At 44.9% G+C, this 27190-nt stretch overlaps 1 non-coding gene across 1 annotated transcript; it reads right to left on the reverse strand.

Annotated features, from left to right (window-relative positions):
* Positions 1–9706: 9706 nt before the first annotated feature.
* LOC131023986 (small nucleolar RNA R71) lies at positions 9707–9813 on the reverse strand. Its single transcript, XR_009101584.1, has one exon. It is a non-coding gene; the product is annotated as a small nucleolar RNA R71 (small nucleolar RNA).
* Between the last annotated feature and the right edge of the window lie 17377 nt (positions 9814–27190).

Consider the following 27190-nt stretch of genomic DNA (forward strand, 5'->3'; position numbering starts at 1 on the left):
GAATCGCGAATTCTGTGCCCCTTAACCTTCTGAGTTCTGAACTGGCCTCCATCTCCTATCTCTGCCCACATTTCATCCCATTCCTGAGCAGTGAATGTGGGGATTCCTTTCCTCGCCTCTTTGTAGTCCTTCTTCTACAGATCCTTAAGCTTAATCATCCCAAGATTTTGGTTGAGCTCATTTATGGACATGTCTCTGATCTCCCCATTCATGGAGAAACTCATGCCCAAGGGACCGCAAGTTTGATTGATGTCCACCTGTACTGATTCAAATACTTCTCTCACCACCTCCTCGTAAGCGTGCCCTGGCCAATCCGAGAATGCCTTCCATCCGATGTTGTTGAAATACTCCTTTACCTTGTCCACTATGCCCAGGGGTTTTAGTGCGTCCATATCCGGAATCTTGGGCACAGCAATCCCTCTCTCCGCCATCTTCTTGCTCCTCGGTGTAGATGCCGGTTCTCCCTTGATCATTGGGTTTGGATCTAACACCTTCTTCCTCCTTTTTGCCGGAGTTTCTTCTTGCTCCTCGCCGGAATCTCCCTGTTCTTCGCTCTCCGCCGCCGAACAAGATGGTTCGTTTCCTTCAGTGGATGATTCTCCGGCTGGCATGGCCGATTTCTCGGCTGCCGGCTTCTTCCTCTTCTGGACAGCTGTGGTGCGCCTTTTCTTGGATGGCTCTCCCTTGCTTTCCTTCGCCTTGTCCGGTGTCGCTTTGCTTTCTCTTTCAACTACATGCTGGTCTCCGTCGCCGAGAGTAGGGACGTCGATTTCCGCCGTGAGTTGCTCGATTGCATGTTCGTCCACCGGCGAGGGGCTCTCAGTTAGCGCTAGGGTTTTGGATGAGGGAGTAGGTGTGGTTTCCATTGGAAGTGGTTCTTTATGTGGGGCTTTCTTCGGTACTTTTGGTTTTGACGGTGAGGGGTTTTCTCCGGTAAGATCGATTTCTGTTCCGTCGGGTATTCCTCTCAGTTTGTTTTTGGGTCTGCTGGATACCATGGTAGCTGATGGTGGTTTTGGTATTCGAAAGGTCGGGAAGATGGTGGTGATTATGGGAAGTTGACTAGTTAAGGAAATGACGTCGTGGTAGGGGTTTTTAGGGTTTTTGGGGGATATAAGGGCTGACAACTGTCACTTGACGTGACGTGCGTCTGGTGGTTTCTGCCGCGTTCTGCCCGAGAGCCCCCTTTTGCCCTTGAATCATTGCTTCTCCAATCGACTGTCCTTTTGCCCATAACTCCTTCCCTGTTTCTGCAAAACACATTCACACTTCCGCGAAGGCGGGAAAACTAAAAGAAAACTCGCCCATAGCTGTGGGCATAACCGTGCTTCTGGGCAAACAAAAAATGAAAAACGAAACAACCTAAAAGTAAAAAAACTAAACAGAAATACCAGGTTACCTCCTGGCCAGTGCCCTATTTATCGTCCTGGGCATGACGTGGTACCTTCCAATTAATCCGAGGTGCTTGTGGCTGGGTCGAGATCCACTTCTTCCCCAGCGTCGGGCTTATGCCCATAATAGGCTTTCCACCTTTGTCCATTCACTTTGAACACTTTCCCAGATTTCGGGTTTCCAATCTCCACGGCTCCGTTTGGGAATTGGGCCTTCACCACGAATGGGCCGGTCCACTTGGTACTAAGCTTCCCTTATGCAAACTTGAACCGTGTCTGGTACAGCAGGACCTCTTGCCCATGGCTGAATTGCTTGCTGGTGATCAAGGCATCATGGCTCTTTTTCATTCTTTCTTTGTAGAGAACAGCATTGTCGTATGCCTCCCTCCTGATTTCTTCGAGCTCTTGGATCTCTAATTTCCTTGCCTGCCCTGCGTTGTCCCAGTCATAGTTTACTTTGTTCACTGCCCAGAACGCCTTGTGCTCCAATTCCACCGGTAAATGACACCTCTTGCCATACACCATTCGATATGGTGACATCCCGAATGGAGTTTTGTATGCAGTCCGATATGCCCATAAGGCATCTTCCAGCTTGAGACTCCAGTCCTTCCCTGTTGGGCCAACGGTCTTTCGCAAAATCGTTTTGATTATGCGATTTGAGAGCTCGGCCTGTCCATTGGCTTGTGGGTGATAGGCTGTCGAGACTCGATGTTGGACTCCATACTTTTTGCACAAATTTTCGATCGAGAAATTGCAGAAGTGGGATCCTTGGTCGCTGATGATTACTCTGGGTACACCAAACCTGCAAAAAATGTTAGTCTTCAAGAAATTCACCACTACCTTTGAATCATTCGTTGGTGATGCTTTTGCCTCCACCCATTTGGAGACATAATCCACCAACAGTAGGATGTACAAGTTTCCTCTCGAGCTGGGAAGGGGCCCCATGAAATCCATTCCCCAAATGTCAAAGATTTCCACGGGCATAATGGGCATCATGGGCATTTCATTCCTTCTGGTGATGTTCCCTTCTCGCTGGCATTGTGGGCAATTCTTGCAGATGGTGTAGCTGTCCTTAAAGATTGTTGGCCAATAAAAACCACACTCCAGAACCTTAGCTGCAGTCCTCTTATGCCCAAAGTGTCCCCCACACTCCTTCGAATGGCAGAATTCTAGGATGCTTCCTTGCTCCTCTTGTGGGATACATCTCCGAAGCATTTGATCCCCGCATTGCTTCCACATGTATGGTTCGTCCCATATGTATTCTCTGCTATCTTTGGCCAATTTATTCCTCTGGGCGTAAGTATACCCAGGGGGTACATACCCAGAGCAGAGGTAATTGCTCAAATCAGCGTACCACGGATCTTCTCTTTTTCCCTGGGCATAGAACAATTGTTCATCCGGGAACGTCTCCTTGATTGGTTCCCCTTCTTCCTTCCTCACGATCCTACTGAGGTGATCAGCCACTTGGTTCTGTGCTCCAGCTTTGTCCTTTATCTCCACGTCGAACTCTTGTAGTAGCAGAACCCATCGAATCAGCCTGGGCTTAGATTCCTTCTTGGCCAGAAGGTACTTCAGAGCCGCATGATCGGTGTAGACTGTGGTCTTTCCTCCAAGCAGGTAAGATCTGAATTTTTCAAAGGCGAACACCACTGCCAACATCTCTTTTTCTGTCGTGGAATAATTGACTTGAGCTCCATTCAGTGTCTTTGAGGCATAATAGATGACGTGACTCTCCTTTCCCCGCTTCTGCCCAAGCACTGCCCCTATGGCATATCCACTGGCGTCGCACATAACCTCAAAAGGCATTCCCCAGTCAGGGGGCTGTATTATGGGTGCGGAGATTAGATTGTTCTTCAAGATCTGGAACGCCTCCTTGCAATCCTCATCAAAATTCCACTCCACTTCATTTTGTAGCAGCCTTGTCATAGGCTGGGCAATTTTTGCAAAGTCCTTCACGAATCTTCTGTAGAATCCAGCATGCCCAAGGAATCCTCGTAGCTGTTTAATGTTAGTTGGATATGGTAGCTTGGCAATGATTTCAATTTTTGCTTTGTCCACCTCTATTCCTCTGCCTGATATTACATGTCCGAGCACAATTCCTTCTCTGACCATGAAGTGGCACTTCTCATAATTCAACACCAAGCTCTTGTCCACGCACCTCTGCAGTACCTTTTCCAGATTGTCTAAGCACGAGTCGAAAGTTTTCCCATACACCGTGAAATCATCCATGAAGACTTCGATGCAATTCTCTAAGAGGTCAGAGAATATGCTCATCATGCATCTTTGGAATATGCCTGGGGCGTTGCATAGCCCAAATGGCATCCTCCGATAGGCAAACGTCCCAAAAGGGCAAGTGAATGTCGTTTTGCCCTGGTCCTCCTCTGCGACCCAAATCTGCATGTAACCTGAGTATCCATCTAGAAAGAAAAAATATTGATTCCCCGCAAGTCTTTCCAGCATCTCATCGATAAAGGGTAAAGGGAAGTGATCCTTCCTTGTCTTCTGGTTTAGCTTGCAGTAATCGATACACACCCTCCAGCCGGTCTGCAATCTTGTAGCAATCAATTCTCGGAATTCATTCTCCACCACTTGTATGCCCGACTTCTTGGGCACAACGTGCACTGGGCTTACCCACCTGCTATCGGATACTGGGTATATTATGCCCAAATCCAATAGTTTGAGTATTTCTTTCATCACTACTTCCTTCATGGCTGGATTTAGTTTCCTCTGGGGGTCTCTGACTGGAACTGTATCTTCCTCTAGCAATATGTGGTGCATGCATACGGTGGGGCTTATGCCCTTGATATCGGCTAGGGTCCATCCAATTGCTTCCTTGTACTTCCCCAAAGTCATCTTGACTTTGTTCTCGTCTTCAAGTGTCAACTCTGAGTTGATGATAACGGGCAACGTGTCATCCTCGCCCAAGAAGATATACTTTAGGTGTTTGGGCAGAGACTTCAGCTCGAGCTTGGGTGCCCTTTGGATCGAAGGCACCAGTCGGTCTTCCTCCTTCAAGGTTGGGATTTTTAGTGCCTCAGTGTAGCTGACCTCTTCGCTCCACTCATTTAGTACTTTCACCGCCTCTTGCAGTTGCTCCTCTTGCAAGTCCTCCTCTGTTATGGCATTCTAGATTATTATGTCATATGGCTCCTTGAATGCTGCTCTGGGCAAAACCTCCTCAACAACTTTCTCGATCATGTCTACACTTCTCACCATCTCTGTATCGGCTGGATGCTTCATGGCATTGTATATGTCGAAGGTCACCGTTTCTCCTTCGAACTGAGATGTCAGCTTGCCCGTATCACAATCTATACGAGTCCTGGCGGTCTTTAGAAATGGTCTGCCCAAAAGCATTACAGGATCTCGTGCTTTTGACTTCCCCATGTCGAGAATGTAAAAATCCGCTGGAAAGATGAGTTCCTCCACTTTGACCAGCACGTCTTCCAATATCCCCTCTGGGTAGACACTTGATCGATCTGCCAGTTGGATTACCACTCGGGTGGGCTTCAGCGGTCCTATCTCCAGGTCCTGGTACATGGATAAGGGCATAACGTTGATGGATGCCCCCAAATCGAGCATCGCCTTCTCCACTTTCATTGTTCCTATCACACAAGGAATGTAGAACATCCCAGGATCTCCACATTTTATCGGCATATCTCTTTGTAAGACTGCGGATACAGATTCTCCCACTTGAAATTTCGCATCATCAGTGTATTTGACTTTCCTAGTGCAGAGTTCTTTGAGAAATTTCGCACATCTAGGCATAGAGCGTAATGCGACCAAAAGGGGCATATTGACTTCCACCTTCTTGAAGATTTTGACCAGCTCGGTTAATTCTTCTTTTTCTTGTTCCTTGGCTGCTCTGCCTGGAAAAGGAAGTATGGGTTCGGTCTGGCTTGATTTCTCTTTTCCCTTTCCAATCGCCTTCAGCTTTGCCTCTTTTTCTCTGGCAAATTCTTCCTCATCTGCTGATCCCATTCCGACTTGCTCGTTAATCTCTGATTTTTCTCGTTTTTTCTCTGTCACCACTTCGGGTAGTTCCTTTCCTCCTCTGAGTGTCATGGCATTCACCTTCTTCACCTCCACTTGGGACGGGAGTGTCCCTTGTTTGCTTTCAAGTCTGGCAACTGCTTGGGCAAGATGTGATAGTTGGGAGTTCACATTCTGCATTCCTCCTCTTGTCTCCATTATGAATTTTTCGGTCTCACTTTGGAACTTCACTTGTTGCTGAGCCATTTGATGCACTAGCTCTGATAAGGAAGACCCTCTTGTTTGTTGAGGTTGTTGCGAGTATTGTGGTGGGTTACTCGTTTGCCCTTGGTTTGGCCCCAAATAGTGGTTGTTGCCGTACCTAAGGTTCTCATGTTGCCTCCATCCTTGATTGTTATACTGCTGTCTGTAGGGCTCAAAAGGTTTCTGGTTCTGCCCTCCATTGTTTCCTCCTGGCTGTTGTCCAATAGCATTAAGCTCTTCATCTTCGAAAAGTTGTGGACATTCATCGGTTGCATGTGAAGTTGCCATGCAGAGTTGGCATGCCTTCACAGGCTTCCGAATGTTGGGATTTCCCTGATTGGTTGCTCCTTGGTTTGTCATAAACTTCTCGAACATGTTGCACAGCTTATCCAACTTTTCGTCTTGGGCAGAGGTGGCTGGCGTCAGAGGGTTCCTGACTATAGTTCCTTCCTCATCTCTCGATTCCTCTGCCATGTCGGCTATGAGTTTGAAAGCCTCCGCTGCGGATTTGTTTAAGATCGATCCTCCACATGTAGCATGTAACCATTGCCTATCTTACCTCCGGAGTCCTCCCACGAAATACCTAATAAGGTCATGATCCGGTATTTGGTGTTGTGGGCATTTGGCCAGCATTTGCTTGAACCTTCCCCAATACTCATATAGAACTTCTGCTGATCCCATCTTTATATTGCTTATTCGAGTCCTCAGATTCTGGATCCGGGCAGCTGGAAAGTATCGCTCCAAAAACTTGCTTTGTAGCTCCTGCCATGTTCGGATACTTACTTCGGGTAAATCATACAACCACTCCCTCGCTCCTTCTAACAGAGAGAACGGAAAAGTGAGGAGTCGGATGTATTCGCCAAGTGCTTGGCTAGCGGTGCGCACCGTTCCACATGCCATTTCAAAGTCTTGGAGATGTCTTTGAGGGTCCTCTCCGGGCATATCACTGTATTTGGGCAAAATCTGGATAAGAGTATGCTTCAGCTCCTAATTTCCAGTGATCTCAGGCAGTACTATGGCTGAGGGTCGGAGGTTCAGGTTGCTTGGAAACATCATGTCTCGGAGAGTTTTGTTGGCGTTAATATTCTGCCCTTCTGGATTTTCTGCCATCTCTCTCTCCGCTGCTCTCTGTCTCTCTGCTTCTAATTGTCTCTCTCTGGTCTGTGCCTCTTGTTCTGCCCTGCGTCTAGCAGCGTTGTTCTCTCGAGCAATTCTTTCGATATCCTCGTGGAACAAAAGATCTTCGTTACCTGCACTCCTGGTACGACGCATACACAAACGTGAAGGCAAAACTCACACAAATATCACAAAAGAAATTACTAGCGCTCTCAATTCCCCGACAACGGCGCCAATTTGACGAAGCTGTCGTTTGAGCTTTGTGCAAATAAATAATCATGTGCCCACAACTAGTTTAGCTAGCGGTAAGTCCAGAGTCGAATCCACAGGGAATTGAGCAGTAACTTCTCCTGCAAGGGTGTCACTAAAAAGGTTTTGTTTTCCTCGGTGTTCTGACCAAAACGTAGTTATGGGCAGAACGGATATCCAATCTAAACTGAAATAACAAAAGAGATAAATCAAATAACAAAACAATTCTGACTTGGGTTCGAATCACTAAACATGAATTGACACTCGATCATTGGTGCAAAGATTAGTCACTATATTCACATACCAGTGGTTATAGGCATAAGAATTGTTGTGCCCCTATTGTCACTCGTCACGCACACAACAAACCCCTGCCCAATCTATCCTTTCAGTTTATGATTCCTTAGAAGGGTCAGCTAATGGAAATCAACTACTCCGGACAACATCCACGCTCTCTACGATGGCCTATCGCTAGTTGTGCTTTGCCCAAAATGCTTTAAGAACTAAATAGACCCATGACAAACATGGATTTCATACCTCAATATCACACGAATTGTTGTCATTTTTCCCCATGAATTGATTGCATATATGTGTTTGTATCCCAATTTTGAGTATTTATGAAGTTTTGATTGCTTGGTATAGTTTTTGAGTATTTTCAGGGCAAATCAAGAGTTGTTTGGAGAATTGTGAGAGCATAGGATCGAAGTACGTCTTGAGAGGAATCCATGAGCGTGAACGGCGCCCGAATCGGAGCTCGGACGAGGGAAAACGGGGCCGACAAAGTCAGCCACGCACAGAGGCCGCGGCCGCGGTCACGCGTCCGTGGGGAAGGTATCGCCCGCGGTCACCACCCGCGGCCGCGGGGTGGGACCGCGGGCTAGGTGCTCAATTCCAGGGGTGTACCGCGGTCACCACCCGCGGCCGCGGGCTGGGACCGCGGGTCCCCCCCCACGGTCACCACCCGCGGACGCGGGGCTGGACCGCGGGTTCCCTGAGTTTTGCCCACGTTTGAGCACCATGGGCGCGGGCCATGACCGCAGGAAAAGAGCGGAGTCGCGTTTTTCAGCCCTTAAACCCCATTTTCCCCCTTTTTCTCTCATTATTCTTCTTCTCCATCACTCATCTTCCCCAACACTCCACACACAAAACCCTAGCCTCCTTTAACACACCCATCTACCATTGAAGACCATTGAAGAGAAGAGAAGGAAGAAGAAGCTCATAAATAGGATTTGTCATTTCTTACTCTCTCTTTCATTATGTACACCTTTAACTTTGATTTATTGTGTTTGAACATGTTAGGCTAAATTTCTCTTTGATTTGGGGATTAGGCTAGATGATTATTGTAATGGATTGATTATTTATGCTCAATATAAATCTTGTTTGTTCATTTGCACATTATCTTTTCAAACCCTTGATTTATTTCTTGTATGGATTGTTGGCCACATTCTATGCATTTCTAATTTGCACTTTGAATCGGGAGAGGATAATTGCAATAGATAAGGTGTTTGAAACATATCAATTCGATAACCGGGAGGTTGAGAGTTGGGTGAGAGTATGTCGATCTTTGTGTGCTTTTGGGAGTTATAGGTTAGAAGTTGACCGGGGACGGCAATTATGACCCGTAATCTACCGCTCTAGTCGTCCGGGAGGGGGCTAGAACTAGTTGGGAGATCACTCTAGATAATTAGGATTGTCAAGATTAATATTGAGCTATAATTGAAGTCTTTTGCTTAATCATCGATGCCTAGTCCCTAAATCACCTTAATCATCTTATTAATCCACTTGCTTATTTGGTTTTATTTGTCTTTGCACTTGTTAAGTAATTAGTAGATAATCAAACCAATCACTCCATCGTTTAGTCTAAATAGCTATAGCATAATGACTTAGGATAATCACTAGATTGAACTACTAATCCTTGTGGGATACGACCTTGCTTCCATATATTACAACTACCCGTATACTTGCGGCGTGGTGAAAATATTAGCGAACAAGTTTTTGGCGCCGTTGCCGGGGATTAGTTTAGTTTCTTTGCTTGTGATATTTTGCTTCATTGTGCTAAACTACTTTAGACATTTTACTTGCTTTAACTTTTGTTTTCTATTTTAAGATTGTGATTTGACTCTTTGTTCTTGTTGGTTGATAGGTAGTGTATGAATACAAGGTCAAAAGGTGCACCTCTTATACCTATAGACCTTGAGGTTGAAGCTTTTTGCCGACACAACAAAGCAAGAACAAGAAGAGATAGAGAGTTGGAGGGAAACATGGCGGAAAATCAAGAATTGATCCTCCAACTTCAAAGGCAACTAGAGGCTATGCAAGGGCGAATCAATGAGCAAGAGGCTCAAAGGAATGCACCACCACCACCACCTATTAGCAATATGTTCCAACCCATTGTCCAACAAGGAGGAGTGCATGCCCCGAGAATCAACGCCACCAATTTTGAGCTCAAGCCGGCCCTCATAAATATGGTACAACAAAACCAATTCGCCGGTCTTTCCCAAGATGACCCGAATGGACATCTTGGAAACTTCTTGGAGATATGCGGCACCATCAAGATAAATGGAGTCCCGGAGGATGCCATTCGACTTCGACTCTTCCCCTTTTCGCTAAGGGGCATGGCCAAGACATGGTACCAATCTTTAGAGGGTGGTTCTATCACTACATGGGAGAACATGGCTCAAAAGTTTCTCAACAAGTTCTACCCTCCGGGTAGAACCATGAAGATGAAGAAGGACATAGTCCAATTTCACCAATTTGATGGAGAATCCTTCTACGAAGCTTGGGAGAGATTCAAAGAGATGCTAAGGAAGTGCCCTAACCATGGTTTAGATCAAAACACAATCATTTGTGTATTCTACACCGGGTGTAGTGGTGAGATGCAAAGAGACATGAATGCATCGGCCAATGGAGCATTGTTGGAAAAAAGCCACGCGGAGGCCGCTCACATCATAGAGAACTTGGCCACCAATTGCCATCAATTCCCAACGGAGAGGATCATCTTGAAGAAGGTGGCGGCTACAACAAGCTCGGATCCGATAGCTCTTTTGACGGCTCAATTGACCGCCATGAATAGCAAGATTGATGCTATATCAATGTCAAGGGTAGAGCCCGTGGTTGAAGAACAAACTAGCTTCGAGGATGTGAACTACATCAACAACAACAACAACCGAGGCTATGCGAACTTCCGGCCCCAACAACAAGGTGGCTACCAAGGGCAAGGGCAATACACTCAAGGATTCCAACCTAACCGCCACCCTAACCTCTCCTATAGCAATCCAAACAATTTCTTGCAACCACCGCCCGGATTTGCGGTGAGCCATGGCATGATCAAGGAAGAGAAGAAGCTCAACCTTGAAGAAATATTGATGAAGTTCATGACCACGACTCAAGCTCACATGACAAGAACGGATGAGAAGTTAGAGGCTCAAGCCAAGCAATTGAAAATGCTTGAGATACAAGTGGGACAAATTGCCGAGTCTATAAACAATCAACGCCAACAAGGGCAATTCCCAAGCAACACAATCGTGAATCCCAAGGAGCATTGCAAGGCCATTGCTCTAAGGAGTGGGACAACATATGAAGAGCCCAAGATGCCCGACGAAGAAGATAGAAGTGGTGTTGTGGTTGAAGTTGGAGATGGCAACCCTTCCAAGGAACAAGGAGATAGAGGAAAGAAGAAGGAGGTGTACGTGGCTCCACCACCTTATTGCCCACCAATCCCTTTTCCTCAAAGACATCAAAAGAAGAATGTGGAGAATGAATTCTCCAAGTTTCTTGAGATTTTTCGAAAGGTGCACATCAACATTCCACTTATTGAAGCTTTGAAACAAATGCCCTCCTATGCAAAGTTCCTAAAGGAGGTCATATCAAACAAGAGGAAGATGGGAGAGAATGAGACGGTCAATCTAACCGAAGAATGTAGTGCCGTTCTCCAAAGAAAAATCCCCACCAAGATCAAGGACCCCGGGAGCTTCACAATCCCTTGTGATATTGGGAATGATCGTTTTGGGAAAGCTTTGTGTGATTTGGGAGCAAGTATAAATTTGATGCCGCTCTCAATCTTCAACAAGCTAGAGATTGGCACCATCAAGCCAACCACAATTGCCCTTCAAATGGCAGATCGTTCCGTTTCCTATCCAAAGGGGATAGTAGAAGATGTCCTAGTGAAAGTCAACAATTTCATTTTCCCGGTGGACTTTGTTGTTTTGGACATGGTGGAAGACAAAGATGTGCCTTTGATTCTGGGGCGCCCTTTCTTGGCAACGGGGAGAGCCCTCATTGATGTTGCTAAGGGCGAACTCACCCTTAGAGTGAATGACGAGAGCTTCACATTTTCAATCCACAAGGCTCTCAAGTACAAGGAGGAAGAAGAAAAGAGGGTTGGTGAATGCAAGATGATGCAAGTGATAGAGTCTTGCATCAACATGGAGGAGTACCACACCTACAACAATCCAATGGACACTTGCCTCCTAAACCCTCTATTCTCTTTTGTTGATAATGATGAGTTTAATGCTTCTAACTTATTTATTGAGGCTAATGAAATGAACTTTGTGCAGAAAATTTCACAAGGAGAGGCATGTTTCTTGGACTTGAGAAATGGAGAGCCGAAAGATGAAGGAGTGGAGAAGAAGACTCCCAGCTTGGAGTTAAAACCTCTCCCCGAACACTTGAAATACGCCTTCCTTGGTGAGGATGAGGCGTATCCGGTAATTGTATCATCCTACCTTTCTCCTCATGAGCTTGATCAATTGCTAAATGTTTTGAGGAAGTATAGGTCCGCTATAGGATGGTCAATTTCCGATTTAAAAGGGATTAGCCCATCCATTTGCATGCATAGGATTTTGATGGAAGATGATTTTAAACCTAGGAGGCAAGGCCAAAGACGGTTAAACCCTATTATGCAAGAAGTAGTAAGAAAAGAAGTTCTCAAATTGCTAGATGCGGGAATTATTTTTGCTATTTCGGATAGTGAGTGGGTTAGTCCCACTCAAGTTGTTGCTAAAAAGGGGGGGATAACCGTCATAAAAGATGAGCATAATGAGCTAATTGCAACTAGGTTAGTAAATGGATGGAGGATGTGTATTGACTATAGGATGTTGAACACAGCTACTCGAAAAGATCACTTTCCTCTTCCTTTTATTGACCAAATGCTTGATAGGTTGGCGGGGTATGAATTTTATTGTTTTCTTGATGGGTACTCCGGGTATAATCAAATCATGATTGCCCCGGAGGACCAAGAAAAGACCGCTTTCACTTGTCCTTATGGCATTTTTGCTTATAGACGCATTCCATTTGGTCTTTGCAATGCCCCCGCTACTTTTCAACGATGCATGATGGCCATTTTCCATGATTTAATTGAAAATGTAATGGAAGTTTTTATGGATGACTTTTCTATCTTTGGCAATTCTTTTGATCATTGTCTCCATAATCTATCTATTGTGTTGCAAAGGTGTGAGGAAACTAACCTTGTATTGAATTGGGAAAAATGTCATTTTATGGTTAGGGATGGAATTGTGCTTGGACACAAGGTCTCCAAAGCCGGATTGGAGGTGGATCGAGCAAAGATAGTGGCCATTGAGAAGCTTCCACCACCATCCAATGAGAAAGCCGTGAGAAGCTTCCTTGGACATGCCGGGTTCTATCGAAGATTCATCCAAGATTTCTCAAAGATCACCAAACCCTTATGTCACCTTCTTGAAAAAGATGCAAAGTTCAACTTTGATGAAGATTGTTTGGTGGCCTTTGAAAAACTCAAAAAGGCTTTAGTGAGTGCTCCCATCTTGATCACACCGGATTGGTCACAACCGTTTGAGCTCATGTGTGACGCAAGCGACATCGCCGTCGGGGCCGTGTTGGGGCAAAAGAAAGACAAGCTATTTAGAGTCATCTACTACGCTAGTAGGACTCTAGATAAGGCTCAATCAAACTACACCGTCACTGAAAAGGAACTTTTGGCGGTTGTGTATGCCTTCGACAAATTCCGCTCCTACCTCATTGGCACAAAATCTATTGTTCACACCGACCATGCGGCCATCCGATATTTATTTGAGAAGAAAGATGCCAAGCCGAGGTTGATAAGGTGGATCCTCCTCCTTCAAGAGTTTAATATTGAAATCCGAGATAGGAGAGGATGTGAAAATGTTGTGGCGGATCACCTTTCAAGACTTGAGAATCCCGTGGAAGGGGAAAATGCCGATGTGCCCATCAATGAGAATTTTCCCGATGAGCAAATCTTGCAAGTCAAGACCCACACCCCATGGTATGCGGACTACGTCAACTATCTTGCATCCGGCATTCATCCACCACCCGAGTTGAATCGTTACCAAAGAAAAAAATTCTTTCATGATGTGAAATTCTTCTTATGGGATGAGCCGTTCTTGTATCGACGATGTGCCGACACCATCATCCGGCGGTGTGTACCCGAAGAGGAATGGGGAGCTATTATGAGGGAGTGTCATTCTTCCCCTAGTGGAGGGCACTTTGGCACCAACCGAACCGCTTTTAAGGTGCTTCAAAGTGGCTTCTATTGGCCAACTATTTTCAAGGATTGCCACTCATTTATTTTGAGTTGTGATCAATGCCAAAGAATGGGAGGAATATCAAAGAAGCACGAGATGCCCCTTAACAATGTGATTGAAGTTGAGCTCTTTGACGTATGGGGCATAGACTTTATGGGCCCATTCCCAATGTCTTTCGGCTTCCAATACATTTTGTTGGCCGTGGAGTATGTTTCAAGATGGGTGGAAGCAATTCCTACTCAAACCAATGACTCCAAAGTGGTGATCAAGTTCCTTCAAAAGAATATTTTGACAAGGCATGGAATTCCAAGGGCCTTGATAAGCGATGGAGGATCCCACTTTTGCAACAAGTGGATGGAAGGACTTCTAAAAAAGTACGGGGTGAAGCATAGAGTGACAACGGCTTATCATCCCCAAGCCAATGGTCAAACCGAGTTGGCAAACCGGGAGATTAAACAAGTGCTAGAGAAGACGGTGAATGGGAGCCGGAAGGATTGGTCTCTCTTGCTTGATGACGCACTTTGGGCATATCGAACGGCGTACAAGACACCGCTTGGCATGTCACCATACCAACTTGTATACGGGAAGTCATGTCATCTCCCCGTAGAGTTAGAGCACAGGGCATATTGGGCGGTCAAGAAGCTCAATTTTGATTTCAAGAAGGCCGGCCAAGCTAGAGTCTTTCAACTCAATGAGTTGGATGAATTTCGAAGTGAGGCATTTGCAAGCTCAAGCCTCTACAAAGAGAGGACCAAGAGGTTTCATGATAGGATGATCCACAAACGGGAATTTGCACCCGGGGATGAGGTCCTTCTCTTCAATTCCCGCCTTTCACTCTTTCCGGGAAAACTCAAGTCCAAATGGTCGGGCCCATTCCTCATCAACAAGGTCTCCCCCAATGGAGCTATTGAATTGAAGGGCAACGATGGACGCACTTTTGTGGTGAATGGCCAACGCATTAAGGCATACTTTCGAGCCGAGCCACGAGAGAAAGTGTCCGTCATCATTCTCGCCGAACCAAAGACATGACACCATCATGAAGACGTCGAGCTCACGACGTTAAACTAAGCGCTAGTTGGGAGGCACCCCAACAAGGTATCTTTAATTTTTGCAAGTTCAATAAACACACATATACATAGGTATTATATATTCATCTATGTATATATTTTTTATGTGTGTGATTTCTTTTGTTTGGAGTTTAATTCCCTTTATCTTAAAAAAAAAAAAAAAAATTGAGAGAAAAACGCATAAAAATTGAAATTTTCAGAGGTGAGCACTCCCAGGGAGCCCGCGGTCACCACCCGCGGCCGCGGGGTGGGACCGCGGGCGAAACGCGGAATTTCAGAAATGTCCCGCGGTCACCGCCCGCGGCCGCGGGCGGGACCGCGGGCCTCCTGGCCCGGGGTTGACCACCTTTGACTCGGGTTTTTAACCCATTTTTCACACTTCTCTACTCACTTTTCACTCTCTACTCACACACCCACGAAATTACACACTCTTCCTCCTCACTTTCACTTCCAAATCCAACTACAAGGTATGTTTTACTTGCTCTCATTCCTTCATTTTTACATTCTAAGCATGATTTAGAAGATTTTTACCGATTATTTTGTGATATTTTGCATTCTACATGTTTATATGCAATTAGGGCTCAAAATTAGGATTTTTCCTACATTGTGCTACATTGTTGAATTGATGCTTTTAATTGCTTCTATGCATGTCTAGGATGATGGGTCTTTCATTTATTCGCAATTTAATCGGTGAATTTATGCTTAATTGACATTCTTGCTTAAGAATTTGCTTGTGTTGGGTGTAGATAAATGTCTAAGTTTGGGGGGGAGATTTTGGTGATTGTGGGCTTAATATTGATGCTATGTGTTGTTGTGAGATGCATTGTGATAGTGTGATTTATTTATGTGCTTTTAGAATAAGAATTCGCCCGTTTCCCGGGCTAAATTGCTTAGTTAAGTTGATAGTTAAATTGTTTTCTAGTATCTTATTGTTGTCATTGTTGTGTCAAATAAAGACTCACACTTGGTTTTGTAGGCACCTTTTGCTATGGCACCACGTGTAACAAAGGGCAAGGGAAAGGGGAAGGCCAGTACCTCCCGCGCCGATGAGGTGACTATCACTCGGCACAATCCTCAATTCTATGGGATTCAACTTCCTACTCCGGACTCCCGCGAACGTTGGGAGCAACTTTGTGCCATTCCTCACCGGCAATGCCGGTATATTTGCTCGGAGACTATCGAGGCCATGGGAATAGCCGAAGACATTTGGTCTTTGGCGGATAGAGGCGGATGGCGGCGAGTAATCACCGGGGGATGGTTAGCATACCGAGGGCTCACTCTTGAGTTCCTCTCCACATTCCAGCTCATCAAGTCCAACGGAGCTCCATCAAGAATCTCTTTCCAACTCGGGAATGAGCCCCGAGAGCTAACTATTGATGAGTTGGACGAGATTTTGGGTTGCCCCCAAGGAGGAGCATACGCCGGTGGGTTAGAGTTCAATCCCACCCGTATGTGGGAACGATGTCACTTTCGAGGCGTGGAGGAGATTGCAGGCTATGACTCCCGGCGATCAAAGGCGGCGTCATTGCGCAACCCGGTTATCCGCCTTACCCAACGGGCCTTCGGGTTCACTTTCCTAGGTCGGGAGAATGTGGGCTTTTGTCGGTCGAATGAGCTCTTACTCATTCAAGGCGCCCTCACCAACATCTCCTTATCTCTTGGGTGTCTTTTGGCCGACCAATTCGAATCTCAAGCTCACACAAGAGGGGGCAAAATATGCATTGGAGGCATGATCACCCCTATAGCGACACATCTTGGGGTGGCTATTCAAGAAGACCCCATCTCCCGTGACATCCTCCTCGACCGACGTTGCCTAGTGCAACAACACTTTCTCGCCTCCGGGAGACGGCTTTTGTGGATCCTCAAGGGGGACAACGGCAATGTGTACCTTCCATTGCCCAATCCGGCCCTTACCACCATCATAGGCCCCGGGGAGGCCGCTAACCTAGGCATGCGTCAGCCCGCCCACTTTGCCGCCACCATTGCTCACCTCCAAGGCGCACATGAGCAACAACACGCCCCCGAGGGCGAGGAGGAAGAGCAAGCATTTGAACAAGGTGGTGAGATACCTCAACCACCCCCGGCGTATCCCGGAGGGGGTGCCAGATTTGAGGATAGGATGATGGGCCGCTTTGACTCCTTCCAAGCCGCAAACATGGCCCGCTTTGATGCAATCCAAGAAGAGCAAAGAAGGCAATATGAAGCCTTTTTGCAATACCAAGAGGATGAGCGGCGCCGCTACGAAGAGCACATGCGCCACTTCCATGCCTTCCATGGCCCCTTCCCGCCACCGTAGTCGTGCCCGTACCATTGTGAGTCCGAGCCAACTTATCCTTCTCTTTTCCTCCAACCTTATTTCCACTTTGTGTGAAATAAGTTTGGGGGGGAGGGGGAAGATGGATTAGTTGTCTCGTTTATCTTGTGTTTTTGCATGTTTTGTTTTTGTTATGTTTTGAATAATTGAAAGACTTTTTGATGTTTTGATTTTTGTTGGGATAATTGTAACAAATTTTGTGAGGATGATTTGTTTGTTATTGGGCTTATGATATGATTGTGTTTTTGAAAAGAAATTGTTATGTATCACTTGTTGATTTTGCATGAAGAGTTTGAACTTGTGATGATGAGCTAAATGTTGTACCTCCAAGAACTTGAAAAAGAAATGAGCTTGTGAGAATTGAGCCTTTGATTGTCATACATTTACAATCTCATTTTGTTCTTGAGTGTAAATCATTTGAGCATGTGTGTTGATCTCTAGAACTTGCCATGAGTCCTCTCTTGAAAATAAAAGTAGATGTGTTGTTAATATTGAAGTGATTTAAGGCCATCTTTGTTAGCCACTTAACTCAAATTGTGTCCAAATTCTCATATGATCCTAGTTTACCCCTTTTGTGCCTTGTAGCCTTTCTTTGAATAACCAATAATAAAGGGGTAGAACCTAGAGTGTTGGTGGTTGCTTTGATGAAGAAAAGTTTGGGAAATGATTGAAAGTGCTTATCAAGCTTTGATTAAGTGAAAATCACTAGTCCCCTATGAGCTCAAAAAGAAAAAGAAATGAAAATGAATGTGAATAAAAGAGCATAAAGGGGAGTGATTTGCCTTTTGAATCATGGCCATGATAGATATCACTAAGGATGAAATGCAGGGATTGTGGTTTATGTTTGATAAGAGAAATAGTGAAGTCGATTTGTTCATTATGATTATTTGATCGTGGGATGAGTCACTTTGCCTAAAAACTACTCACCTTACCAAAGAACCCTCATTACAACCCAAGGAAAGCCCTTTTTGATCTTTATTTATAACACATTGAAGTATAAAGAGTTAGGATAAATGGCAAGCTTATGGTAGATTGCATGCATTGTTTCAAGTTGAGTGCAAACACGTCCATTCTAAACACTTGAGAGTTGAGTGCACCATTGAAACATCCACCTTGTGAGGATTCAAGCTTGGAGGCTATAATGTTGAACTTACTATCACTTGTGACTTCTTGAAATGCATATCTACTTGTGATACACTAGTGAAATATTTTGAAAAAATTGAAGCCCTTGAAATGACATCAATTCATGCTTACATGTTTGTTTACTTTTATTTCTTTCTTTTTGTCGTTTGGGGACAAACAACGCTTTAAGTTTGGAGGGTTGACAAACATGGATTTCATACCTCAATATCACACGAATTGTTGTCATTTTTCCCCATGAATTGATTGCATATATGTGTTTGTATCCCAATTTTGAGTATTTATGAAGTTTTGATTGCTTGGTATAGTTTTTGAGTATTTTCAGGGCAAATCAAGAGTTGATTGGAGAATTGTGAGAGCATAGGATCGAAGTACGTCTCGAGAGGAATCCATGAGCGTGAACGGCGCCCGAATCGGAGCTCGGACGAGGGAGAACGGGGCCGACAAAGTCAGCCGCGCACAGAGGCCGCGGCCGCGGTCACGCGTCCGTGGGGAAGGTATCGCCCGCGGTCACCACCCGCGGCCGCGGGGTGGGACCGCGGGCTAGGTGCTCAATTCCAGGGGTGTACCGCGGTCACCACCCGCGGCCGCGGGCTGGGACCGCGGGTCCCCCCCCACGGTCACCACCCGCGGACGCGGGGCGGGACCGCGGGTTCCCTGAGTTTTGCCCACGTTTGAGCACCACGGGCGCGGGCCATGACCGCGGGAAAAGAGCGGAGTCGCGTTTTTCAGCCCTTAAACCCCATTTTTTCCCCTTTTTCTCTCATTATTCTTCTTCTCCATCACTCATCTTCCCCAACACTCCACACACAAAACCCTAGCCTCCTTTAACACACCCATCTACCATTGAAGACCATTGAAGAGAAGAGAAGGAAGAAGAAGCTCATAAATAGGATTTGTCATTTCTTACTCTCTCTTTCATTATGTACACCTTTAACTTTGATTTATTGTGTTTGAACATGTTAGGCTAAATTTCTCTTTGATTTGGGGATTAGGCTAGATGATTATTGTAATGGATTGATTATTTATGCTCAATATAAATCTTGTTTGTTCATTTGCACATTATCTTTTCAAACCCTTGATTTATTTCTTGTATGGATTGTTGGCCACATTCTATGCATTTCTAATTTGCACTTTGAATCGGGAGAGGATAATTGCAATAGATAAGGTGTTTGAAACATATCAATTCGATAACCGGGAGGTTGAGAGTTGGGTGAGAGTATGTCGATCTTTGTGTGCTTTTGGGAGTTATAGGTTAGAAGTTGACCGGGGACGGCAATTATGACCCGTAATCTACCGCTCTAGTCGTCCGGGAGGGGGCTAGAACTAGTTGGGAGATCACTCTAGATAATTAGGATTGTCAAGATTAATATTGAGCTATAATTGAAGTCTTTTGCTTAATCATCGATGCCTAGTCCCTAAATCACCTTAATCATCTTATTAATCCACTTGCTTATTTGGTTTTATTTGTCTTTGCACTTGTTAAGTAATTAGTAGATAATCAAACCAATCACTCCATCGTTTAGTCTAAATAGCTATAGCATAATGACTTAGGATAATCACTAGATTGAACTACTAATCCTTGTGGGATACGACCTTGCTTCCATATATTACAACTACCCGTATACTTGCGGCGTGGTGAAAATATTAGCGAACAACCCACTTGACTCTTACGCCGATATTTCACAGCAGTCACGGCTCCAACACCAGTTGTACTATTTTGGAGGTCGATGGCAACTCGCCTTTTACCCAAAGTATTACTTGTGGCCAAAACTCCCTAGTTAACTAGTGATCAATTAATTAACCAAGTTGTTACAACCTTTTTGGAATCAAACCTAGTGTATCGGGAATATGATCATATAGTTATTATGCCCAAGTTAGACCTCTCGAGTTTATTCATTCATGCTTAGATCATCTTACCCCAAATCAGAATATAAACTTAGCCAACCATAACGTAAATAACATAAGCAAAAATATAAAAGAAAACATAACTGGAATTGAAATGACTTAAATGAAAATGAAAGTACCTACGGCCGAAAGTGCCGTGCAAAGCATAAAATGGTAAAGTACTAGGAAATTGCCCACAGCCTGGGCTGGTTCTAACTCTCAAAATAATGCACAACAGGACGGAATTTCAGCACCCTTGGCTTGTGAAGCTCTTCGGGTATTTATAGGAGTCATTAGGGTTTGAAGGCCCAGCCCATGACTTGCGGCCGGATCCATGCAAGCATGGAGATGCGTATCCTTTTTCAGACCTAATCTTCATGAAGATATATTTCCTTTTGGATAAGGCTGTGATTTGGCCTTATCGGTCTCTTTTGGATAGCTACCGCCTTCCGCCTTTCTCGGACTCCCACTTGCACTTCTTCCTCGCTCGTCTGTTGCACCTCTGTCTTCTCTTTCCTTCCTTCTTTCTCTCGCCTGCCAGCTCTCGTGCGGTACTTATGGACATAAGGAAAAATCCTGCTTCCACAATCCCTTTGCTTCTGGCGCATACCTCTTTCACGAGAGGTGGCAGTGCTTCCGACCCCTGGAATGTTCTGAGGATTCTTCTGCTCAGCTGACTTGGCTGCTCTGGCGTCCAGAGGAATTGCTTCCTCGCTGGCGGTCAGAGGAATGACTTCCCCGCTGGCTTCTAGAGGAATCGTCTCCGCTCTGGCTTTTGTGACTCCTCTGGCCCTTTGATTCCTCTTCCCTGGCAGACTCCTCTGCCCTGGCGGACTCCTCTGCCCTGGCAGACTCCTCTGCCCTGGCAGACTTCTCTGGCAAAGCTGACTCCGCTGGTGGCTACGATTCCTCTGCCCTTTTCGAATCCTCTGATACTCCATTTCTCTGGCATTTTGGCTTCTTCCCCGCAAGTTGGTTCCTGTCATTGAACTATGCCCTTCCAGGCGACCAAACCACACAAACACACGGAAAAAGACTCGATCTAGACTTAAAACAAACACAAAAACAGAGCACAAACCTGGGCTCATCAGTGCGGTGGGCAGTTTGCCTACAATATCCATCCCCCATTTCATGAATGGCCATGGTGAAGTGATAGCGGTCAGGGGCTCCGGGGGCAGGTGTGATACTTGGGCGAATCGTTGACATTTATCGCACTTTCTAGCATAATCAGCTGCGTCAGTTTTCATGGTGGGCCAATAGTAACCGCTGGTTAAAGCGCGGTGTGCGAAGCTTCTTCCTCCTGAGTGATTGCCACATTCACCTTCATGTAGCTCGGACAAGACGTATCTTGCTTCTGCAGGGTTAATGCATTTCAAGTATGGACCGGTAAATGAATGTTTATACAGTTTACCTCGGATGATGCAGAACCGTGCGGCCTGAGCTTTAATTCGACGTACGTCATTCCGATCATCTGGGAGTATTTCTCTTTCGAGATATTCCATTATTGGGGTCATCCACGTTTGTCCGACTTATATTGCAGTCACGTGTTCCTCGGCCTCGTCTATTTGTATTGCTGGATATTGAAGGCAAGTGATCGTTATTGTTTTAGGTTGTGCGATCTGAATTGCTGACCCCAGATTGGCCAAGGCATCAGCGTGGCCATTTTCCACCCTCGGCACTTGATTGATGGTAAACTCTTCAAAGCCCGATTGGAGTTCTTTCGTCTTGCCCAAGTAAGCCGTCATTTTCACATCTTTGGCTTGAAATGTACCCTGCATCTGGTTAACTACAAGTTGAGAATCACTAAATACGTTAATGCGTTTTACCCCAATTTCTTTAGCTAGTCCGAGTCCAGCTATCATGGCTTCATATTCAGCCTCATTGTTGGTGGTTTTGAAATCACATCGGATTGACCGCTCAATGTTGTCTCCTCGTGGTGATGAGAGGACGATTCCAAGTCCGCTCCCTCGTACGTTGCTGGATCCATCAACATATAGTTTCCAAGTTCTCGTTTGGTCTGGTTCTTCCGTCAGACAGCATAACTCTTTGTCGGCCTGTATAGTAAGGTTAGGTGCAAAGTCGACAACAAAATCGGCTAATACCTGAGATTTAAGTGCGGTCCGTGGTTTATATGTGATGTCGTATTCGCTCAATTCCACTGCCCATTTTGTCAGTCGGCCGGATAGTTCCGGCTTATGGAGTATGGCCTTTAAGGGGTAAGTTGTGGCGACTACGACCGGATGGCATTGGAAGTATGGACGTAACTTTCTCGCTGCATGGACCAATGCGAGGGCCAGCTTCTCTAGCTGGCTGTATCGGGTCTCTGCATCAAATAGTGACTTGCTCACGTAGTAGATTGGTGACTGCTTTCCCTCTTCCTCTCTGACCAACACGGCGCTGACGGCTGTATCAGAGACGGACAGATAGACCAACAAGGTCTCGTGGTCTTTTGGTTTTGCGAGTAAGGGTGAGCTAGTCAAGTATTGCTTGAGCTGCTTTAGCGCTTCCTCACATTCTTCTGTCCACTCAAATGTTCTTGACTTCCTCAAGGTGTTGAAGAAGAGGTGGCATTTTTCGGATGATCTTGAGATAAAGTGGCTTAATGCGGCTATCCTTCCTGTCAATTTCTGAACGTCCTTCATGCACGTGGGGGAAGGGATTCCCTGGATTGACTCAATCTGAGCCGGGTTTACCTCTATTCCCCGCTGAGTAACCATGTAACCTAAGAATTTCCCTGCATTGACACCAAAGGAGCATTTAGTAGGATTTAGCTTCATATTGTATTTTCTAAGAATTTCAAACGTCTCCCTCAAGTGATCAATGTGGTCCTTCGCGTGGATGGACTTGACCAACATGTCGTCGATGTAGACTTCCATTGCTGCCCCAACAAACTTGCAAACATCCGATTGACCAGGCGCTGATAGGTTGCTCCCGCGTTCTTCAACCCGAATGGCATATACTTGTAGCAATATAATGCTACGTTGGTCATGAAGGCCGTCTTCTCCTCGTCGTCAGGGTGCATCCGTATCTGATGATATCCCAAATATGCGTCCATGAAACTCATCAGTACATGGCCTGCTGTCGCATCCACTAGCATGTCGATGTGTGGCAGTGGGAACGAGTCTTTCGGGCACGCCTTGTTGAGGTCAGTGAAGTCGATGCAGACCCGCCATTTGTCGTTCTTTTTCTTGACTACCACCACATTTGCGAGCCATTCGGGATAGTGGACCTCTCTAATGAGTCCATTCTTGAGGAGCTTCGTGACTTCATCATTAACTACTTGGTTCCTCTCTGGTGCAAACTTTCTACGTTTCTGTTTCCTCGGCGGGTAGCCCGGGGTGACCTGTAACCTGTGAACAATAATATTAGGGTCAATCCCTGTCATGTCCTCGTGGGACCAAGCGAAACAATCGTAGTAATCAGATAGGAAATTGATAAGTTTCTCACTGAGCTCTGGTTCGAGTTGTGCTCCAATCCGAACTTTGTGGTCCGGAAAGCTCGCATTAATTTGAATTTCATCTATCTCCACCATCTCCTCCTCGATCAGGCTGCGTGGTCTCTTCGTTCGATTTCTCTGCTCTGCAGACTCTGACTTCTCTGCTCTGCAGATTTCGATTTCTCTGCTCTGGCACCTCACTGATTTAGACTTTCTCTCTGGCACCTCCGTGGCTTCGCTGCGCTGGCCTTTGTTGATTTCGATGCTGAAAGAGTTTGGTGCCCCAAATTACCAACAAAGTAAAACTGTGTAAAGAAAAGAGTAATGTTGGATGCAATGTTATCAACAGAATGTTAATAACATTGTAACCAACATGCAGCGGAAAGTAATAACACACAGAAATACTTTTTTCACGGATTATAAATAACCCGTGAGTGCCTCATGGCTAAATTCACTATGATCATCAACAATACAAAGTACAAATTCAGATCTCTCTGGTAATCTATCTTTACAGATTGGCTGCCTAAGATAAATCTACCTATCTAGAATCTGCACTAAAGTGTTGAAACAACACAGAAAACCAAAACAGTCGAATAACAAATGTTACTCGAACAAAGCAGTCTGCTACGCTCCAATGTCCTCGATCTTCAACCCTTACCATTGACCTCCCGTCAATACAGAGTAAGCCTTTACAGATTGGCTGCCTAAGACTCCTCCGTCAAAGCAAGGTTTGAAGAACTGGTGTCATGTTTGCAGCAAGACAAAAGTGACGAGTTGGTTGTGAACGAATGTTAGGTCGGTGAAAACGCACTCCCAAAACGTAAGGATGAATGAGGCTTCTTGCTGCTTTTATAGACCTTCATGTCGTGGTTAGTTTCCTCCACTTCCCACTTCCAGAAGCTTCCAATAACCGCTGCAATCCACCTCCGAAAACTGCCAGTCGACCAGTCTGGAATGTTGGTTGAGAGATCATGGGTCCTGAAAAGTAGGAACTAACAGCCCACCACTTTGGACCATGATAAACCACATTTCCACTTATTAAAAACGTGGTCAACAAGCATAAAACCTTTATTCCACAACAAAATAATAAAAAAACGTGAAAGGAAGGTAAAGATTAAATATATACAATTACCAATAGAGAGTCAAAGTATGGAGTCAAGGCAGACTCCGGAATGTTGGTTGAAACCCAGAAATGTTGACACCATGTATGTTATCAACATTCCACCCAACATTGAGAACACGAATGTTATCAACATTGGTCCCAACATTGTCGGAGTCAACATTGACTCTAACAATCTCCCCCTTAATCTTTTCCTTCCTGCAACAAAAACAAAAACAAAGAAAAAACTATATACAGAAAAAAATTCTATGTTACAGGAATTTTAGATCAAGAAAGAGTTAGAAACTCCCCCTTAATCAAACAAGAGGTGAACCTCAAAAACAGTCCAGAAGAGATGTTGGAACAACACTCCACTTGAAACAAACAAGAGGAAAAACCTTAAGTAAGTACTTGAGGTACAACCTTAAGAAACACAAACTGAATGTTGACCCAACAATCGGTTTGGAACAACCAAGAGAAAGTAAAGAACTCCCCCTGAATTGAGAAACAAAAGAACCTGTAAAACAGAAGAAAGGAAAACAAACAACAACATTCAGAGCATTTAACCTCTCGATCAACATTGATCAAAAACCAAGATGAAACCTTACAAAAACAAGTTGATCAAATGAAGCTTTGCTTTATTTGATCAAAATGAAGGTCGGCCGAAGGCCAAGACCTTCATTTGACCTGCCCAACACAATATACGAAGGTATATCAAAAACATGATAAATGTTGAACCAACAGATAATCAAAAATCAAGATAACATAAACTATGTTACCAAAAACAGGTGCTCATGCACCACAAACATTCACGATGTCCACGCATCAAACACACCACCAAAGAAACAATAACATTGTTTTGAACAAAGACTGCCAACAATCTCAGTCAACACCACACCCAACAATCTACTCCCCCTTTTTTGTTGAAGAAGGAAAAGGTAGGAGTTTGGAAAAGACATTTTCGCAGCAATCAATCCTCGCGAGCATAGCCTGCCCCATCTTGATCGTCCGATCCACCATTGATTGCACTTGGCTTTTGAGCTTGTGAAGATCCTCCCTTGCCTTAATGAGCTCTACAATGTCAAGATCGATCTCAACCTCCAATTCTCCAACTGGCTCCTTGCCTTTACGAGATGTTGATGTTTCTTTAATGAAATGGGCTTTGACAGAGCGGATGTTGGCAACATCAGGAATAGTTGTTCGTTCAACATCATCGTCCCCACCATACTTGTCGATCTCAGCTTCATAGCCAAAAACATTTATAACAGTACCCCACATACTCCTATCTTGTAATAAGATATCAAGCTTAAACTTTGAAAAGAAATCCTCATCCACACGTCTATCATTATGAAACTTCCTAGCAGCCAACACATGATTCGCATTCTTTGCTTTACGAGTGTAAAAACGAGTAGAATATGACTTGCTAACCTCAACCTCTGATTCAGAGGAGTTTCCAGAACAGCTTATGCGAGGAGAGGTAGTGTGAGAGGCCGAAGACACCTTTCCACTCTTCGAGGCAGGAGAGTATTCAACCTTTGGTTTGAGCACTGTTGGCTTTGATGTTGGACCAACACCACTGTCTTCTCGGCTAGGAAGGTTGAGAGTTGATGGAATCACCCGTGTGGATTTGGATCTTGAGGATCGCCTAAGAGAAGCCATACCAGCTTTTCGTTTCCGGCCTTTCTTGTCAGGAACAAAGGTCTCAACATCAATAACACTCGTGCTCTCAACATTGTCAGTAACATCAATCGTAGAAGTAGATTTGTCAACGTGAAAAGCAACATTCTTATGATAGTAATTAGATTTTTGCTGCTCAAGATTCATCTCGAATGTTACTAACTTACTAACCAAATCACCAATTCTAATCGAAGTAACATCAGCAGTTGCTTCAATGGAAGAAATTTTCATGTTGTACCTTTCCGGAAGTGATCTCAACATTTTACTTACAAGTCTCTCGTTGCTGATTGGTTCTCCAAGACCAACTGCCTCATTTGAGATCTCACACAACTTCTCATAATATGCTGGAATAGTCTCATCTTCATGCATCCTCAATATTTCAAACTTTGTAGTCAACATTCGCAATCTTGTTGCTCTAACACTTGCTGATCCTTCACATTGTTCCTGTAAAATAAACCAAGCATCGTGAGCTTCAACACAGTTAGAGATCAGGCGAAAACAAGGAACATCAACTGAGATAAAAATAGCCTTCAAAGCTCTGGAGTTGTGACTAGAAATAAGTCGTTCATCTGCACTCCATTGACTTTCTGGTTTAGGAGTAATGTTGCCAACATCATCAGTAACACGCGGTGGAGTCCATCCATCCAACACAACAGCCCAGGCACGTTCATCAATGGATTTTATGTATATTTTCATCCTAGTTTTCCACAAGGAATAGTTCTTCCCACTACTATCCAAGGTAGGAGGACGAACCGAAGCATTAGCCACATCCATTGGTGGTAATTTTGCACACAGGAATCGATTCTTAGTTCGTCAAGAACCCGCTCTGATACCAATTGAAAGAGTTTGGTGCCCCAAATTACCAACAAAGTAAAACTGTGTAAAGAAAAGAGTAATGTTGGATGCAATGTTATCAACAGAATGTTAATAACATTGTAACCAACATGCAGCGGAAAGTAATAACACACAGAAATACTTTTTTCACGGATTATAAATAACCCGTGAGTGCCTCATGGCTAAATTCACTATGATCATCAACAATACAAAGTACAAATTCAGATCTCTC

This window comes from Salvia miltiorrhiza, chromosome 4 (genome assembly GCF_028751815.1).
Source record: "Salvia miltiorrhiza cultivar Shanhuang (shh) chromosome 4, IMPLAD_Smil_shh, whole genome shotgun sequence".
NCBI lineage: Eukaryota > Viridiplantae > Streptophyta > Magnoliopsida > Lamiales > Lamiaceae > Salvia > Salvia miltiorrhiza.